The sequence below is a fragment of the Arachis hypogaea genome, chromosome 14, assembly GCF_003086295.3.
Source record: "Arachis hypogaea cultivar Tifrunner chromosome 14, arahy.Tifrunner.gnm2.J5K5, whole genome shotgun sequence".
In the NCBI taxonomy this organism is placed as follows: Eukaryota; Viridiplantae; Streptophyta; class Magnoliopsida; order Fabales; family Fabaceae; genus Arachis; species Arachis hypogaea.
In genome coordinates, this window is record NC_092049.1 from 3191577 (window position 1) to 3210408 (window position 18832).

At 39.5% G+C, this 18832-nt stretch overlaps 1 pseudogene; it reads right to left on the minus strand.

Annotated features, from left to right (window-relative positions):
* Positions 1-759: 759 nt before the first annotated feature.
* Positions 760-17332, minus strand: LOC112740642 (probable receptor-like protein kinase At1g11050; annotated as a pseudogene).
* Positions 17333-18832: the final 1500 nt, after the last annotated feature.

Genomic DNA, 18832 nt, shown 5'->3' on the forward strand with positions numbered 1-18832 from the left:
GATAGTATATGTGTCAACCAAGCAACGAATTTCTATATATCTGTATCAATTTTGATATGTACCGGAGAGTAATATAATTAATTATATTTATTTTTTGTATCGTTATTCAAGTGATACTAAACTTCATTATTTTTTTTATACATTTAAATTCAAATAAATTCGTTATTTGTTATTGTATAAAAACGAGTGTTTCTTAAAGTTCTTTGAGTACTTACTAAAGTATTATTAAATTAATTATTGTATTAATACCAAAACACAAACTAGCATTCTCGCAGAATAAGAGTGCGTTTGGTTTGTGTTTTTATTTTCTGTTTTTTTTAGTGTTTTCTATTTTTTGAATTTTGTGGAGGAAAAAGTGAAAATAATAAGATCTTGTTTTCTATTTTATCTTTTCTTTCACAAAATCAAAAAAATAAAAAACACTAAAAATGAAAACAGAGAATGAAAACGCAAACCAAACGCACCCTAAATTTTTTTTTATTTTTTTTATTTTTAGGTATCAATTGTGTCACCCACTTTTTGTTACAGTAAAATCTGTTTAAACTTTAAAGTGCTACTAAATCTTGTAACGGCCACTTTCCATAAAACCCGTACCCCTCTACCCACAAGAAAAAAAAGGCCTCCCAAACTTGCTCTCCGGCAGATAAATCTCCACAGATATTCGTTTTGCTGGAAAAAATTGTCATCCTTAACACATAACACATACTTAATGTTGTGACAATATACAAAGCTTTTTAGTTAATATGATATAATCCAAATTTATGTTTTAATTATAATGTTGGGAAACACATGGTGCCCAACAGCCAGTGGCCTATCTGAAATTGGTGGAATCTCAATATCCCCTTCTAACATCTTCAAAGCATCCAAAATTGTTGGCCTTGAATAAGCTACTACATGAGAAGACAGAACACCAGCCATTAGGAATATTTCTATTATTTTTCTACTAGTAAAATTTTCATCTATTAACAAAGAAGCATCCAAAGCTGATTCTAAGTTACCAGATTTCAGCAATGACCAAACCCAATCAGAGGTAACGAATGCAGGTGCTCCAGATGAAGATAAATCAAGAGCTTTTATTCCACACAATATTTCCAATATAACCACACTAGAACTATAGACATCACTCTTTTCGGATAATTGGCCATAAAGTGCATATTCTGGTGCCAGGTACCCATGAGTTCCAGCAACTCTTGTATTTATCAGAGATATACTTTCAATATTTTGTTTAGCTAACCCAAAATCCGCAACTCTTGCAGTCATACCTGCATCAAGCAGTATATTGGTGGTTTTGATATCTCTGTGGTAGATTGCAGGTTTAACTCCAAAGTGCAAATAGACCAACCCAATTGCCACATCCAAGATTATTCTCTTTCTTTTAGACCAAGTAAGTGATTTTTGCATTTTGGTTGTCCATGGAAGAGAAGAGATGGTCTTCAAGGCTACCATTTGGCATGTAATCATAAACAAGATATCTTTGGCTTACTCTGTACCTGGAATCCTCCTCTTCTTCTTCATCAACCACACAACACCCTCTTAGCAGCACTAGATTTGTGGTGCTTTGATAAACTATTATTTTATGATTTATATTGTATTTAATTGTGTGATTATCAATTCTTTACCTACTTATTCATATGATAAGCATGTATTTACAATTCCTTCCCAAAATCACTCCATGGTTGAAAACTTGCTTTCTAGAGACTTTTAATTATGTATTTTAATTCTTCTTTATCCCATTCGATACCATGATCCGTGTGTTAAGTGTTTCAGGCTTCATAGGGCACGAATGACTTGGAAAGTGGAGAGGAGGCTTGCAAAAATGGAAGGAACACAAGAAACTAAGGAGAAGACCAGCGAGCAACGACGCGAGCACATGGCCCACGCGAAATGAAGAATTCGCAGCGACGCGGACGCGTGCCTGACGTGAACGCGTGGATTGGAGTCTGCACAGGTGACGCAAACACGTGAACCATGCGAACACATGACAAGGAAAATCGCTGACTGACGCGATCGCGTGGACGACGCATACACGTGACCTACGCGATCTGCAAAAATAACAGAATACGCTGGGGGCAATTTCGGGCCACTTTTTGACCCAGTTTTTGGCCCCGAAACACATACTAAACCTAGGGAACATGCAGAAACTCAATAGGCATCCACGCACATTGAGATTCACACATTAGGATTGCTCTTAGTTTTAGATCTGAGTTTTTAGAGTTGCATTACATTGATAGTTTATGCTTTTGCTTGGATTTTTGGATGCTGAAAGTCATTACCTCCGTTGAAGACATTACTTTAGTTTGTTTCCCTACTCCTTTATTTTTAATTAGTTACTCATTGACTCTATTCAATCAAGTATGTTACATTTTGAATTTATTAATATATGAAGTTATTTTTATTTTAATTAATTTTAATTCTCTATTTTATTTTAATTAATTATGTCTTCTCATATTTTTATGATTATTAATTTCATGTCAATGGAGTAGAGTTTCCACTTGACATGGGGTTGATTAAGAGGTGATACTTGAGTTGGAATGCTCAAGTGCTCGGTTAAACTGGGTGTTGTTAGCTAATTCCATACCTACTAACACTAGACCTCCCCAAGGGAGAGGGCTAGGACCTAAGGGTAAGAGTTAGTTCAATCATCATACCTTTCCTTACTTAGTAAGGGGAAATCGAGTGAGAACAACAACCTTTTTACACCACACTTGAGAAGATTCCAACAAGGATAGAAGTTCCACTTAATTATTCCCCCAGTCAAGGCCTTTTATTCAGAGTATCAATAATTATTCTCAGTTTATTTTTATTGCCTTAATTCACAATTATTTTAATTGCTCATTATCAAACTCAACTTTCTGGGAATTTTCTGATTAATAAATTAGCACTCTTCCCTGTAACTCGTTGGGAGACGACCTGGGACTCATACTCCCAGTATTTTATTTCTAAAAATTTATGACAACCCTTTTTAAATTGGTGAGACGGATCTTAGCTGGTTAAGAACTATACGTGCAACGCTGTTCTCTTAAATAAAATCTCTTAATTGGTTAACTTCTGCCGCACACCAATTTTTGGCGCCGTTGCCGGGGAGTTGTAATAGTGTGCTAAATTATTAATTAGTGTATATATTTTATTTTATTTGCATATTTTATTTTTATTTCTGTTACCATGAGTTACATGTCTTTCTCATTGAATGACGCGTTTATTGCCTGATCCGAGTTTATTCCCATTTGATCCTGAAATTGAAAGAACTCTTTCACATATTAGACGAACTCGACGTCGATTAGCCTCTGAGGGTGGTGAAGTGATTATTATCAATTCACCAGTCTCATCTGAGGGCGAATCTGAACCACCATCTGAGAGCGAGACAAGCTCATTTACTACTGATCCAGTTGATTTACGTGCAGAAAACATGGCAGAACCTAGGAGAATCACTCTCCTGGAGGCAGGAGCCCTAGATTTTACACTGCAGCCGTATCAAGTGCATGACCCAACTGCAGCTACAGATTTTGAACTAAAAACCGCACTGATCAACTTGATGCCCAAGTTTCATAGCTTACCTGCTCAAGAGCCTATCAAGCACCTTAGGGATTTCCAGATAGCCTGTTCTACTGTTAGGCGTCATGGTGTAGATGAAACTTCTATTCTGTTAACTGCTTTCTCGTTTTCTCTTAAGGGAAAGGCGAGGGAGTGGTACTACTCCCAACCTGAAGCAACTGTTACCAACTGGGATACACTCAGAAGAGAATTTTTGGAAAAATACTTCCCAGCTGAAGTCACAGATAGACTGAGAAAAGAGATCTCCTGCATTGTTCAAGGTGAATCAGAGACTCTCTTTGAATATTGGGAGCGCTTTAACAATCTCTTGGACGCATGTCCCATCACATGATTGGTAAACTAGTATTGATCAGCTACTTCACTCAAGTCATGAACCCCCAGGATAAAACTACACTGGAAGGTTCCAGTAATGGTTCTCTAAAAAAGTACAAAACTGCAGATGAAGCATGGCAATTGATCAGCGACTTAGCTGAGTCCACTAGAAATCACATACAGAGGCGTAGCCCCAAAGTTGTTGCAGAGATTTCCACTAGCAAAGAGACTACTGCTCTCACCCAGAGTATGTGAAATGACCAACCTACTGAAGCAGATGCAGTTGAATCAACAACAAGCGCAACAAACTCAGCCTTCACCACAACAGAGCCAACAGTTAGTTCCACAAAGAGTATGCGGGATCTGTGCTGATTATAGTCATTATACTGATGAATGCCCGCAACTCCAGGAAGACAACACCGTGGTAGCCACTCACAACTTCTATGACTGCCCGAATCAAGGATACAATCAATAAGGTGGCAACTACAACCAAGGTGGCAATAATAGCCATGGATGGCAGGACAATTCTAACCAAGGTTGGAGAGATAATTCTAACCATGGATGGAGGGATAACTTTAACAGAAGAGGCATAGACAATAATAGAAACCAGAGGTGGAATAATAATAACAACAACAGACAGCAGAATTAGAACTAACCTGACAGAGCACCTCACCTAAGACAATCATAAGGACCCCAGCAAACCCAACAACAAGTTTCTCAGACTGCTTATTCTAGTTCCTCATCAAATGATGAGATGCTCCGTTCTCTTGCACAAGGACAACAAGACATGCATGCTCAACTGAACTCTAGTCTGAATGGCTTAACTGCCACTTTACAAGCTCTCGTCTCCCGGATGGATTCCTCACTTAATTCCACACATCAACCTTCAAGCTCTAATAGAATTCCTTCTCAACCATTGCCTAATTCCAAGGGTGGCATCAATGCCATCACTCTAAGATCCGGAACCACACTGCAGAAGAGGAACCATAAGGAGCCAAACCCACCAGAAAATGTGTTAACAGAGGATGTGGTGGAAGTGGAAGAAGCTGAAGAGGAAGAGAACGTACAAGACATAGTTGAAGAAGAAGAAGCTCAGCCACAGAATGAAGTACCAATGGATGCTGAAGCTACAAATCGTGCCCCTCCTATTCCCTTTCCACAACTTGCAAGGAAGCCCAGAAAATAGATAGAACTTGACCCTAAAATGGTAGAAATATTCAAAAAAGTCGAGGTAACTATTCCCCCTTTTGATGTTATTTAACAGGTACCTAAATATGCAAAGTTTCTAAAGGATTTATGCATACATAAGGATAAAATTAATGAATTAGAAAATATTCCTTTAGGTAGTTCTATATCTGTTTTAATGGAAAATATACCTGAAAAATGTAGTGATCCAGGTCCATGTATGGTTAACTGTACAATTGGAGGTGTGATATTTTCTGACTGTATGTGTGATTTAGGAACATGTGTTAGTATAATGCCCTTGTCTATATATGATACTTTGAGGCTCCCTCCCTTAAAAAGGTCGGCAGCTCGTTTTGTGTTAGCAGATAAAAGCATTATTACAGTAGTTGGAATTGCTGAAGATGTACTAGTAAGCATTAAGGGCCTCACATTTTCCATTGATTTCTATATCCTGGAAATTCCCCCTAATGACTCAGGAAGACCATCATCAATCCTGCTTGGAAGACCATTCCTGAAGACTTCAAAGTTCAAGCTGGATGCATTCTCAGGAACTTACTTTTTTGAGATAGATGACAGAACAGTGAGTTTCAGTTTAAATGAAGCTATGAAGCAGCCTCCGGAAGATCATTCTATCTTCCAATGCGACATTATTGATGAAACTGTAGCTGAAGTTCACCAGGAAGAATTAGAAGAAAAGTACATGGAGCAAGGTCCAAGTGTGGGGACACTTTCTGAAAATAATGAGAAAACTTTACCATTATCACCAGCCTCGAATGATCCAGAGCCCAGCTATGAGCAGAAATTAGAATTAAAGCCCCTTCCTCCACACCTCAAGTATGCTTACCTTGAGGACAAGCAGAAGTTTCCAGTCATCATTGCAAGGGAACTCACTTCTCAACAAGAAGAACAACTACTCAAAGTGCTGAGAAAACATAAGAAAGCAATTGGATAGAGCTTGGCGGATATAGTAGGCATTAGCCCCCAAATTTGTGAACACAGAATATTCTTAGAAGAGGGAGTAAAGCCTGTCCGTCAGCCTCAAAGAAGATTGAATCCCACCATCTTAGAAGTTGTCAAGAAGGAAGTGACCAGGTTACTTGAAGCAGATATTATTTACCCCATTTCAGACAGTGAATGGGTAAGTCCAGTACAAGTAGTGCCCAAGAAGTCTGGAGTCACAACAATAAAGAATGAGCATGGAGAGCTTCTGACAACTAGAGTGCAGAATTCATGGAGAGTTTGCATTGACTATAGGTGTCTCAATCAAGCCACTCGTAAGGATCATTACCCCTTGCCATTCATTGATCAAATGCTTGATCGCCTGTCAGGTAAATCTCATTATTGTTTTTTAGATGGTTATACAGGCTACTTTCAAATTCATATAGCTCCTGAAGACCAGGAAAGGACTACTTTTACATGTCCTTTTGGGACTTATGCTTATAAGAGAATACCCTTTGGTTTATGCAATGCACCTGCTACTTTCCAAAGATGCATGATGAGTTTTTTCTCTGATCTTATTGAGAAATGTATGGAAGTTTTTATGGATGATTTTAGCATATATGGTGATTCATTTAGCCTTTGCCTGGATAGTTTATCTAGAGTGTTAGACAGATGTGTTAATACAAACCTTGTATTAAATTTTGAAAAATGTCACTTTATGGTCAAACAAGGAATTGTACTAGGACATGTTGTGTCTAATACTGGCATTTCTGTAGATCCAGCAAAGGTGGATGTTATTTCTAGTTTACCTTACCCCTCCTCCGTGAGGGAAGTCTGTTCGTTCCTTGGCCACGCAGGTTTTTACAGGAGATTCATTAAGGACTTCAGTAAGGTAGCATTACCTTTATCCAGATTGCTGCAGAAGGAAATTGAGTTCGAGTTTAGTGAAAGTTGTATGCAAGCGTTTGATAAGCTGAAGACTGCCCTGACGCAAGCTCCAATTGTGAGAGGACCAGACTGGAGCCAGCCATTTGAAATCATGTGTGATGCTTCCAACCATGCAGTAGGAGCGGCGCTAGCTCAGCGCAAAGGTAAGGACCCTTTTGTAATCGCTTATGCATCTAAGACTCTAGATGCTGCTCAGTCTAATTATACTACTACTGAAAAAGAGCTTCTTGCTATTGTTTTCGTTCTGGATAAATTCCGAGCCTACTTACTTGGTACTAAGGTAGTAGTATACTCAGACCATGCATCTCTAAAATATTTATTAGCAAAAAAGGAGTCCAAACCAAGGCTAATATGCTGGATACTGCTGTTACAAGAATTTGATTTAGAAATTAAAGATAGGAGTGGTAACCAGAATCTAGTAGCAGACCACCTGAGACGCGTTGAGCACATTAAGGGTGACTCCAGTCCTATAAATAATAATTTCCCATTTGATAACTTACAAGCAGTATCTAAAGTAGTTCCTTGGTATGCACCTATAGCTAATTATCTAGTTAACCACACTTTCCCTCCAAATTTTACTAAGCACCAAAGAGACAAGCTGAAAAGTAAATCCAAATATTATATATGGGACGATCCATATTTATGGAGGTGTGGTGTTGACCAAGTAATTAGACGGTGTGTGCCTCAATCAAAATTTCAGTCTATTTTAGAGGCCTACCACTCATCTGAGAGTGGAGGATATTTTGGCCCTCAAAGAACAGCTAGAAAAATTCTAGACTGTGGATTCTGGTGGCCTACTCTTTTTAAAGATACTGCTGAATTTTGTAAATCTTGTTCCCCATGCCAAATGTTTGGTAATATATCCAAGAGGGATGAGATGCCTCAACAGCTTATGCTTTTCTGTGAAATTTTTTATGTTTGGGGCATTGACTTCATGGGTCCGTTTCCGAATTCTAATGGTTATTTTTATATACTGTTAACCGTGGATTATGTTTCTAAGTGGGTGGAAGCAATTCCCGCCCATACTGATGATGCTAACACTGTTGTTTCCTTTGTTAGAAACCATATTATCTGTCGTTTTGGATCACCACGAGCAATCGTGAGCGATCAAGGCACCCATTTTTGTAACAGGAGACTAACAGGATTACTGAAAAAGCATGGGAAAATTCACAAAGTAGCAACAGCTTATCATCCCCATACCAATGGGCAAGCAGAAGTCTCTAACAGAGAGATAAAACGTATTCTAGAGAAGATAGTAAAACCTCATAGGAAGGACTGGAGTGCCAGACTACAAGATGCACTCTGGGCATATAGAACAGCGTACAAGACACCCATTAGGATGAGCCCCTTTCGCTTGGTATACGGAAAGGCTTGCCACCTCCCCGTAGAGGTGGAACACAAGGCTTTCTGGGTTGTAAGAGAGTGCAACATGAATCCTACAAAAGCTGGTGCTGAAAGAAAGCTGCAACTAGCAGAACTAGAGACCCTCCGCCTAGAAGCATATGACAATTCCAGGCGTTACAAGGAGAAAATGAAGGCTATCCATGACAAGCACATAAAAAGAAAAGAATTCAGACTAAGGGAGTTAGTTCTACTATATAACTCCATATTGAGGCTCATGCCAGGTAAACTGAGATCAAGAAGGGAAGGTCCATACAGAGTAGAAAAGGTAGAGCCATACGGAGTTTTCCACCTGCGTCATCCTGTTAACTCCAAATTTCTTAAAGTTAATGGACATCGCCTAAAGCTTTACCATGGTGAGAAGACAAAGAATAAAAAAGAACTAGACATCTTCCTCTTGGAAGATCCACCAAGAGAAGCTGAATGAGCCTAACGAGCGTCCAACTTAAGGACGTAAAAGCAAAGTGTTAGGTGGGAGACAACCCACCATGGTATGATCGTTCCGTTTCAATCTTAGTTTTATTTTTACTTTATTTTTATGATGTTAATGACTCTTCTCATCATCCCTGCATTTAGCCACATATAGTTTGCATGTGCATTTTGCATATTAGTTTTATTTTAAAAAAAAAAGCAAAAAGCACGCGATGCGGCAGCGTCGATGATGCGTTCGTGTCACAGGTGCAATAGGAAGAAAAGAAAAGTGAACAGCGAGTCACGCGAAAGCGTGGCTGGAAGCGTGCCTTAGGCACAAACATGCCCACGCGTCCGCGTCACCCACGCGTCTGCGTCGTTTGCGAAATAGCCTCCCCACACGTCCGCGTCACCCACACGAATGCGTGGCCCTGTAAAATCAACGTAAATAGGTGTATGGCAGCATGTTGCGATGGAGCTGGGCTGGCCTTATGCTAGAAGCACCAGCTACATCACGCGACCGCATCGTTTTCAACACATCACCATTCACGCAATCGCGTCAACCACGCGATCGCGTCACCTTAAAAATTTGGCAAAAAGAGTTTGAAACAGAGAGTCGCGCTAACGCGCGGCTGCTCTCGCGCTATTCGCACAATTCAAGTCACGCGACCGCGTGACTTACGCGTCCGCGTCACTTAACAAATTCACATGCCCCGCGACTGCGTGACCCACGCGTCCGCGTCGCATGCAGCGCACAGAATATCCAGATTAGCCAAAATATCTTATCTTTTCTCCCCCAAATCCTAATTTCTCTTTTCCTTTGTTATTTCTTTCTTTCCCCTTCTTCTTTCTTTACTCATTCTCACTTTTTACCTTCTCCTTCCTTATTTTTCACACCCATCATCAAGGTTCTTTTCTTTCTTTCTTTACTTTTTACTTTCCCTTATCAATTTTATTTATGTTTTAAATTTTTCTTTTCACCTTCATTATCTATATTTTCCCTTATTTTTTTCTTTCTTTTTATCCCTTTTTATTGGTGTTGAAAATTTATTTCAGTCTTTATTTTCCATATTTTGCTTGTGGATTATCATGGATTTGTTTGACAATTATATATTACTTTTCATAAGGGTTGCTTGCATGTTCAAATTTCCTACTTTCAATAATATTTTCATCATACATGCCACGTGTTTGTGAAAAAGCCGTATAGCATTACACATTATTTTAATTTATTCTATTCCACTACTTTAATGCCTGCTTTTCACAAAATTCTTTTTATATTTTATTGATTAAAATATAATTGTCCATACAAACAGATTGTTAGTTTGAATGATGTGGTAATCTAACTTGGACATTGAATACTTGATCTATGCTACTCATGCCTTTGCGAGCATGCTAATAAACATCTAGCATTCAATTACCATCACATGCACTTACTATATTACATTTGATGAACTTTTCATATGTAGTCTAGACCATGTGTTAACAACATCCCTGTTTGCCGTGCATTGATTCCACTCATCATATTCGCTCCCTTGCTCGAACCCTTAGCTTTACATATTACTTTCTCTTCCCTTTTTAAAGATGGCCACCAAGAAAGGAAAGGAGAAAGCCACTCCCAACCCACCAGCAAGGAGAGGAACAAAAAGAGCATTAGTGGCTGAGCCATCTTCAACAGCAGTAAAGCCCTCAACAAAAAGAATCAAGAGGATGATCAAGGTCGATGAAAAAGAAAAAGCCTTTCCAGCAAATGACACTGCGCGGTTTCCTTACCGCTACTGTGAGCAGATGTTCCCCATCCTGGCAAAGAGGAATTACAACAATGAATACCTTCTCATCCTCCCAATCCACATTGCTGAATTTGTTGAGCCGTAAATTGAATGAAGACAATGGGAATTCCTACGGAGACAGCCACGGCAGGTTAATCTCTCATGGGTAGTAGAATTCTACTCCAACTTTGACGTGCCAACCATGCAGTTTGTCTATGTCCGTCAGAAGCAAGTCCCCATAACTGAAGAGGCCATTCAACAAGCTTTAGATCTTCCTCCTGCTCCAGAAGGATTGGACGCATTTCAAGAAGTCTCACTCAAGCGCCAGACATACCAATTTGACTGGGACGCCGTTCTCAGAGTTATAGCACAACCTGGCAGCAGATGGATATATGGATACCATCGATCCTGACCAAAAGGGATATCGGCTTCAGTACTTACCTTGGAGGCTCGAGTATGGGCACAGATTATGTCCCATTATATATTTCCAAGCACTCACGAGTCCTCCTTCACTGCAGACATGGTTGTTTTACTCTGGTGTATCCTTACAGACCAGCACCTAAACTTACCAAGACACATTCGGAATGCAATGGGACACGTATAAATTGCAGGCAACCTACCTTTTTTTGCCTTGGTTTCAGATCTCATCTCAGTAGCCAGAGTCTCCTACAGAGCTGGGGACACCAAAGCCTTCCTTCCACAGGATGATCAGTACGTCCCTAACGGAAAATATATCAGACCATCAGCAGCCACTACAAGTCAGCCTACAGAACCGGCTGAAGACATTCTCCCTTCAACACCACAAGCACCCACAACAAACCAACTGCTCCATCAGATACTTGAAAGGTTGGATCAGCAGGAACACAAAGCAAAGCTAAGAGAGCGCCATAACAAGCGCCGATTCACATACCTCAAGGAGCTACTTTTGGGAAACTACAAAGACCCAGACACCTCGGAGTCCACTTCATTTACCAGCACAGGGAGCCATGACGATCCCGATGGTGGAGATGCTACTACCAGCCCCCTCTGTTCCTGACAGATGGCACCGAGGACGGTGCAAAGCCTTAAGTGTAGGGAGGTCGGTCAGTACCTGACTTCCGGAGGTAACTTCTTTTCCTTAAATACCAGTAAAATAGGATATTTAGTTAATTTTTTTTTGTTTAGAATAGAATAGATTGCATAGTAATAATTAGTTGCATGCATGTTCTACTTGATTGAAAATAATAAGTTTCTTCTAAAGACCCTATTTTCTGAAAAATTTCACTAATTTAAATCAAAACCTTTGTGTAAACTTGTTTGAAGTTGTATTTGAAACATAGTTTAAAAAGCTAAGAACACACAACCTGTGAGATTTGAGCTTAATTACATGGTTACATTATTTAACCATAAATGTTTTATTCTTGTGTGTTTGCTTCTCTATGATTGTAATCTTATTTTATTTCATCCTATATGTCCAATGTTTAATATGTTATATGCATGCGTATGATTGAGGCCATTATTTGTTTAGCTCACTTTTCCCAAATAAGCCTACTCTTTAAATTACCCTTGTCAGCCACTTTGAGCCTTTTTATCCCATTTGTTCTATATTTTACTACATTACTAGCCTTAAGCGGAAAAACAATTAAATACCCTAAGTTGAATCTTTAGTTAGCTTAAGATAGAAATTGTGTGTTAATTGAGTATGGGAAGATCGTGGGAATAAAGGTTAATAAAGGAATGTGTCACGATAAAATAATGGGAATCTGGGTACCTACTCATGTGAGACTAGAAAAATTAAAAATCCATGTGCATTGATAATGTTATGTTTATTTTTATTCTAATTAAAAAAAATCCAAAAATATTCAATAAATAAGTAAATAAATAAGGGGATAAAATTACCCCAACGTTAAGTTAATGAAAAATTAATGCATATGTGATAAAATTAAAGAAAAGTTGATACATGAGTATGTAATGCAAAAGTGAGAATTTTGGGTAGCTAGACATGATTCTAGAGTTATATAGAGTGTATGTATGTTAGGTGAAAGCTTAGGTTAATTAAAGATTCAATTTATAAAGCTCACTTAGCCATATACATATACCCTTACCCTTACCTTAGCCCCATTACAACCTTGAAAAGACCTCATGATATTTGCATTAGTATGTTAAATATTGTTGATTGGTTAGGTGAAGAACAAATTTTAGAAAGCATGATTAGAGAAGAGTAGAGTGATTACCCTATACACTTGGGTGATTAGAGTGCACATACACCACCAGTAAGGGTTCAGTGCTTAATTCTATGTTCCCTGCTTTCATGAGCTATCTTCTTACAATGTTACCTGTATTTACTATATGAATTAAGTTAGTAAAATCTAATTTATATTTGTCTTGAAGAGCTTATTTACTTTTAACCAAATATACAAGAAGCATATAGTTGCATTCACACACACACACACACACACACACACACACACACACACACACACACACACACACACACACACACACATAGGTTGCATTGCATTTCATGAGTTTCACATGTCCCTACTCATTTATTTTATCTCCTTCAACTAAGCATGAGGACATGCTAATGTTTAAGTGTGAGGATGTTGATAAATCATTATTTTATGATTTATATTGTGTTTAATTGTGTGGTTTTATCAATTCTTTACCCACTTATTCATATGATAAGCATGTATTTACAATTCCTTTCCAAAATCACTCCATGGTTGAAAACTTACTTTCTAGAGACTTTTAATTATGTATTTTAATTCTCCTTTATCCCATTCGATGCTGTGATACGTGTGTTAAGTGTTTCAGGCTTCATAGGGCACGAATGACTTGGAAAGTGGAGAGGAGGCTTGCAAAAATGGAAGGAACACAAGAAACTAAGGAGAAGACCAACGAGAAATGACGCGAGTGCATGGCCCACGTGAACGCGCAAAATGAAGAATTCGCAGCGACGCAGATGCGTGCCTGACACGAACGCATGGATTGGAGTCTGCACGAGTGACGCGAACGCGTGAACCATGCGAACGCGTGACAAGGAAAATCGCTGACTGACGTGATCGCATGGACGATGCGTACGCGTGACCTGCGCGATCTGCAAAAATAACAAAATACGCTGTGGGCAATTTTGGGCCGCTTTTTGACCCAGTTTTCGGCCCAGAAACACATACTAAACCTAGGGAACATGCAAAAACTCAATAGGCATCCACACACATTGAGATTCATACATTAGGATTGCTCTTAGTTTTAGATCTGAGTTTTTAGAGTTGCATTACATTGATAGTTTATGCTTTTGCTTGGATTTTTGGATGCTAAAAGTCATTACCTCCGTTGAAGACATTACTTTAGTTTGTTTCCCTACTCCTTTATTTTTAATTAGTTACTCATTGACTCTATTCAATCAAGTATGTTACATTTTGAATTTATTAATATATGAAGTTATTTTTATTTTAATTAATTTTAATTCTCTATTTTATTTTAATTAATTATGTCTTCTCATATTTTTATGATTATTAATTTCATGTCAATGGAGTAGAGTTTCCACTTGACATGGCGGTTGATTAAGAGGTGATACTTGAGTTGGAATGCTCAAGTGCTCGGTTAAACTGGGCATTGTTGGCTAATTTCATACCTACTAACACTAGACCTCCCCAAGGGAGAGGGCTAGGACCTGAGGGTAAGAGTTAGTTCAATCACCATACCTTTCCTTACTTAGTAAGGGAAAATCGAGTGAGAACAACAACCTTTTTACACCACACTTGAGAAGATTCCAACAAGGATAGAAGTTTCACTTAATTATTCCCCCAGTCAAGGCCTTTTATTCAGAGTATCAATAACTATTCTTAGTTTATTTTTATTGCCTTAATTCACAATTATTTTAACTTCTCATTATCAAACTCAACTTTCTGGGAATTTTCTGATTAATAAATTAGCACTCTTCCCTGCAACTCGTTGGTGAGACGGATCTTAGCTGGTTAAGAGCTATACGTGCAACACTGTTCTCTTAAATAAAAATCTCTTAATTGGTTAACTTCTGCCGCGCATCATGCTTCAAGTTGCTAATATTCTCCACCTCCCTGTAGAATTCTTCATCTCCTTAAGAATCCGACTCTTATATCCTTTTAGCTGCAACCATTGTGCCATCAGGTAGAATGCCCTTGTAAACTAAGCCAGAACCGCCTCTGCCAATGAATTTATGGGTTGAAAAATTGTTAGTGGCCTTCACTAGGTCCTCAAACTTGAACCAAATTGACCCTGTATTTGGTCTCACTTGAGTCCTAGACCTTTGCACTGTCGGTTCAGCACAGACATACAAATTTTCTGCAGCTTTGCTCATCCCCAACCTGTCATACCATAGACACAAACCTATCAAGGAAGACACAACCAAGATTCCAATTGAAGCTCTAATTAAACCCAATACAAGAGCATGATTATGGCTCTTTCTTCTGGCACCTCTCCCTTGATCATTAATAAGTGGCAACTCATAAATACAAGCCATAGCACATCTACTTTCGTGGCCAAGCTCGTTTGCAATTCTAGCAGCATATAGAATTAAAAAATAAAAATATTCTTGGAAATGAGAAGCATTTCCATCAATAGCATTCATCTTTTGCAGAACATTTAGACCTTCTGTGACACAAACATCGCAGTTGGCAAAGACACTGAAGTTTAGCTTACCCCGAGTTGTAGGACCAAGATTGTTGATCCAGTCTTGCTTAGATTGGATGTTAGCACATAGGTTGGGACTGGCAACAAATTGAAGCGGGTCAAAGCAAGAGGTAACAAGATTGTTAGGAAGTGAGAGAGCACGGAGCTTGGATTGGAAGTGATGAAGGCAGGATTTTGAGGTAGGAAGAGTCGGGAGCTGGAAAAGAGAGTTTTCTTTGAGGTTTTGAGCAAGTGCTATGCCAAAGAGGGATAACAGAGTTGTGCAACAAAAACTTGAACGTTTTTTGTTTTTTGGATGTGAAAGATTGGAAATTATGGCAGCTAGAGGAGTTCCAAGGGACTGTTAGCACATAATCCAAACCCACTTGGCATGCAGAGTTGTTGCTGCCAAGGGAAATGGTGGGAGTAGACAAGTTTGGTGGTAAAAGGAATGAAGAAGCAACTATGGCTGGCAGTAGGATGTTCATGAGTTGAGTGAAATCGAGTTTGATGTGACTCAGATCCGACCTGAAATATAAATCGGGTCTATTTGTTAGACTCGAACTCGGCCCTAGACCCGATCACGATTATACCGGGTGTTCCGAGGGTTACCTGAAACTGAAGGTCGATCTCAGATGAGACCTGCTGTGGTGGCCGGAGCGGTCGTGTCCGACTTATTGGCTTTGGTGGTGCTGCCGATCCTTGATCACCGGAGGGGGGTGGTACCTGCAAGAGACTCCGATGCTTAAGTTAGCATGGGCTTTTAGCAGGTATTTTTTGTAGAATCAGAGTATGAGATATACCTGGGTGCTCCAGTGTATTTATAGTAGTGTAGGCTCACCTTTCTAGATAAGGTAAGTTAGTTATCTTATCTTATCTTTAAGTGAAGTCATCTTATCTCTAAGGGGAACTGCCTTTATCTTTCTAGGCTTTAGCTGCCTTTAGATTGGGCTGTGTCCCTTAGTTTTTGGGCCTGCTTGGGCTTCTTATGGCGATTTAGCCGAGCTCTTTGAGAGGAGGTCGGGTGCGATCCAACCTGAAGAGGTCGGTCGCTTTTGTCTTCAGTCAACCTGGGTTGCGTAGCACAACCCAGGGTATGAACAGTGCCCCTACTTGAGCTCGATCTTTACTTTTAAGGTCGTTTCTTTAGACTTCGATTCTTTGGAGAAGTCGAACTCGAGCATTTTTTCCTTTTAATCGATCTCTGTATAACTCCTGGAGGACTCCTTGAATACGAAGCGTTTTTTCTTTTTTTTTTTTTTCTTTGTTAATTGCGACGCGCGTTGTGCTTTCTTGGGAATGTGCAAGGGTTAAATGCTCATTAACTCCTCTTTTGCCGTTCCCTTCTTTCCCTCTTTTTATTTCATTTTGAATTTTTAAGCCTCATCTTTCAGTTTCTCCTCTCCTTTCTTTTTGCTCTTGCTCGCTGCAGTGCTTCGTTCTTCTACCCCTTCTGTTTTCGCGTCTTCGTGCTTCCCTCTTTCCTTGCTTTGAAAGCGATTGTTGGTGTGGATTCATCATTGTTTCTTCCTGATCCTTCCTTCACGCTTTCTTCTTCTTCCTCTACAGGTTGGTATTTTCTTCCCCTTTTATGTTTTCGATAGTCGCCTTCTTGTATATCTCCACTGTTGCATGTGATTTTTACTGATTTTGACCCCTTCAAAAAAAGATTGTGTCTTTCTTTTTGACATTTTGTTTTCATGATTTTCTGAAAAAGCTTGCATCTTTATGGTGATCCCTGCACTCTTTTTGCTGTGATGTGTGCCTGATAATTTTTGCTTCCTTAAGGTTTTATTGTTTGTCACAATTTCTGTCTCTTTTCGTGGTTGTATCCCCCTGATCAAGGTCTTGGCTTTTATGGATTTGTTGGTAGATTTATAGCTTTGAAAACTTTTTGTAGCTTTGATGATAAAGTGTCAGTAGAAAAGGTTGTAACTTTGATGTTTTTTATTGGTGATGATGACTTTCTTGCTGTTTTGTGTGGAGTGTCGTTGCCCGAGAAGGATTGTATTTTCTTGATGAGAGATGTTAGGGGATAGACTGTCGAGTTCTTTTTTTTCCGGGTTCTTGCCTTGTTACTACCTCCAAAGGGGTGCCCCTGGACTTTAGTGTGAGTCCTGGGGTTTCCCTTTTACTGTCGTGTCTGACTCTTGATGTTCATATGTTATTGTCCGAGTTGTTTCCATATTTGCCCGAGTTGTTTGGTAGTAACCCACTTTTCCTTTTTCTTACTGTAGGAATAGTTGACCTATGTCTTCTTGCAAAAACATGGTTGAGATGTCTACTAATATTCCGGACGGCATGTCTGACTGGCTGGATTCCATAATTTTGATGTGTGTTACTGTGGCTGACCCTGAGTACTGTGTGCGACTTAGGAGGTACCATAGAATTTGTAACAATAGGGACTAGGAGAAAAATTATGAGTTGGTGTCACCTGACCCTGAGGAGAGGGTTAGTTTTCCTCCTTTGACTCAAGGGGAGCGTCCTTTTTTCTATGCTTATGACTACTTCTTCAGTCAATTAAACATTATCATTCCTTTTACCCATTTTGAGACCGAGCTGTTGTGGTCTTGCAATGTAGCCCCTTCCCAACTTCATCCGAACTCATGGGGTTTCATAAAAATCTTTCAATTTGTTGTGTCAGGAATTGGATATCCAACCTACTCAAACTATCTTCCTTTACCTTTTTGTGTTGACGAAGCCTGGGATAGCTAAGAAGAAAGCCTCCTGTATTTATTTTTGAGCTACTCAAGGAAAGAAAGTGTTCTCTATGTATGATGAGTCCTTTAGGGACTTTAAGAATTACTATTTCAAGGTCCGAGCTGTTGAGGGTGTCCACCCTTTCTTCTTTAATGAGAATAATGAGCCCACCTTCCCTTTATGCTGGCAGAAGAATGTAGTAATAGCTAGGTACTCTTGGGAAAATCTGGATGAGGTCGAGCAGGCCTTTGTAAATGTGTTAGAGGAAAATTGGGGGGAGCCTCCTCATCTCAACACAAAGAGGTTTCTAGGAGATCCTTCCCTTCTTCGTGCTGAACTGGGTAGTGACCGATTTTTTTTCAATAGTCTTGCTTTGTGGTTGAATTTTGCCTTTTTCTATTTGTGACTTATTTTCTTGGTTCTTTCTTTGTAGAGATGGTGAAATCTACAGACTCCATGAAACACTTTCGGAGGGCTAGGACAGCAACAGCTGCTCAAAACATCTTGGCCAAGGCTACAGAGAGAGAGTCTTCTCAGGTGCCTCCAAAGAAACCAACATCGGGTGCTTCTGGGCCGAGGAAGGTTATTCCAATTCCTCAGGTCCAGACTGTCCCTTCAGACCCAGCTTGACCATCCTCTGGTGCCACTTCATCCCCTACTGCTGTTGGTCCTCATCCAAAAAAGCAAAAGACTGTTAATCCCTATGAATTGAATGCCCCTAATTTTGATGCTGTGGGGTTTGTGGATAATCATATTGCTCCCTATGGCCATTTTCCCATGGACGATGTGTCCATCCTTCGTCATTTGGACTTCATTACTAGCAAAAGTGTTCGGATGGCTCATATGGGAGCAGCTTTATTCCATACAGTCCAGGGTTCCCCAGTCCATGCGACGAAGGCTTTTATGGAGGATGCTAAATTGGAATTTGATAGAATCAAGGGGTTAAAGGATGAGCTTGATGCTAGGGTGGCCAAATTGGAGCTCGA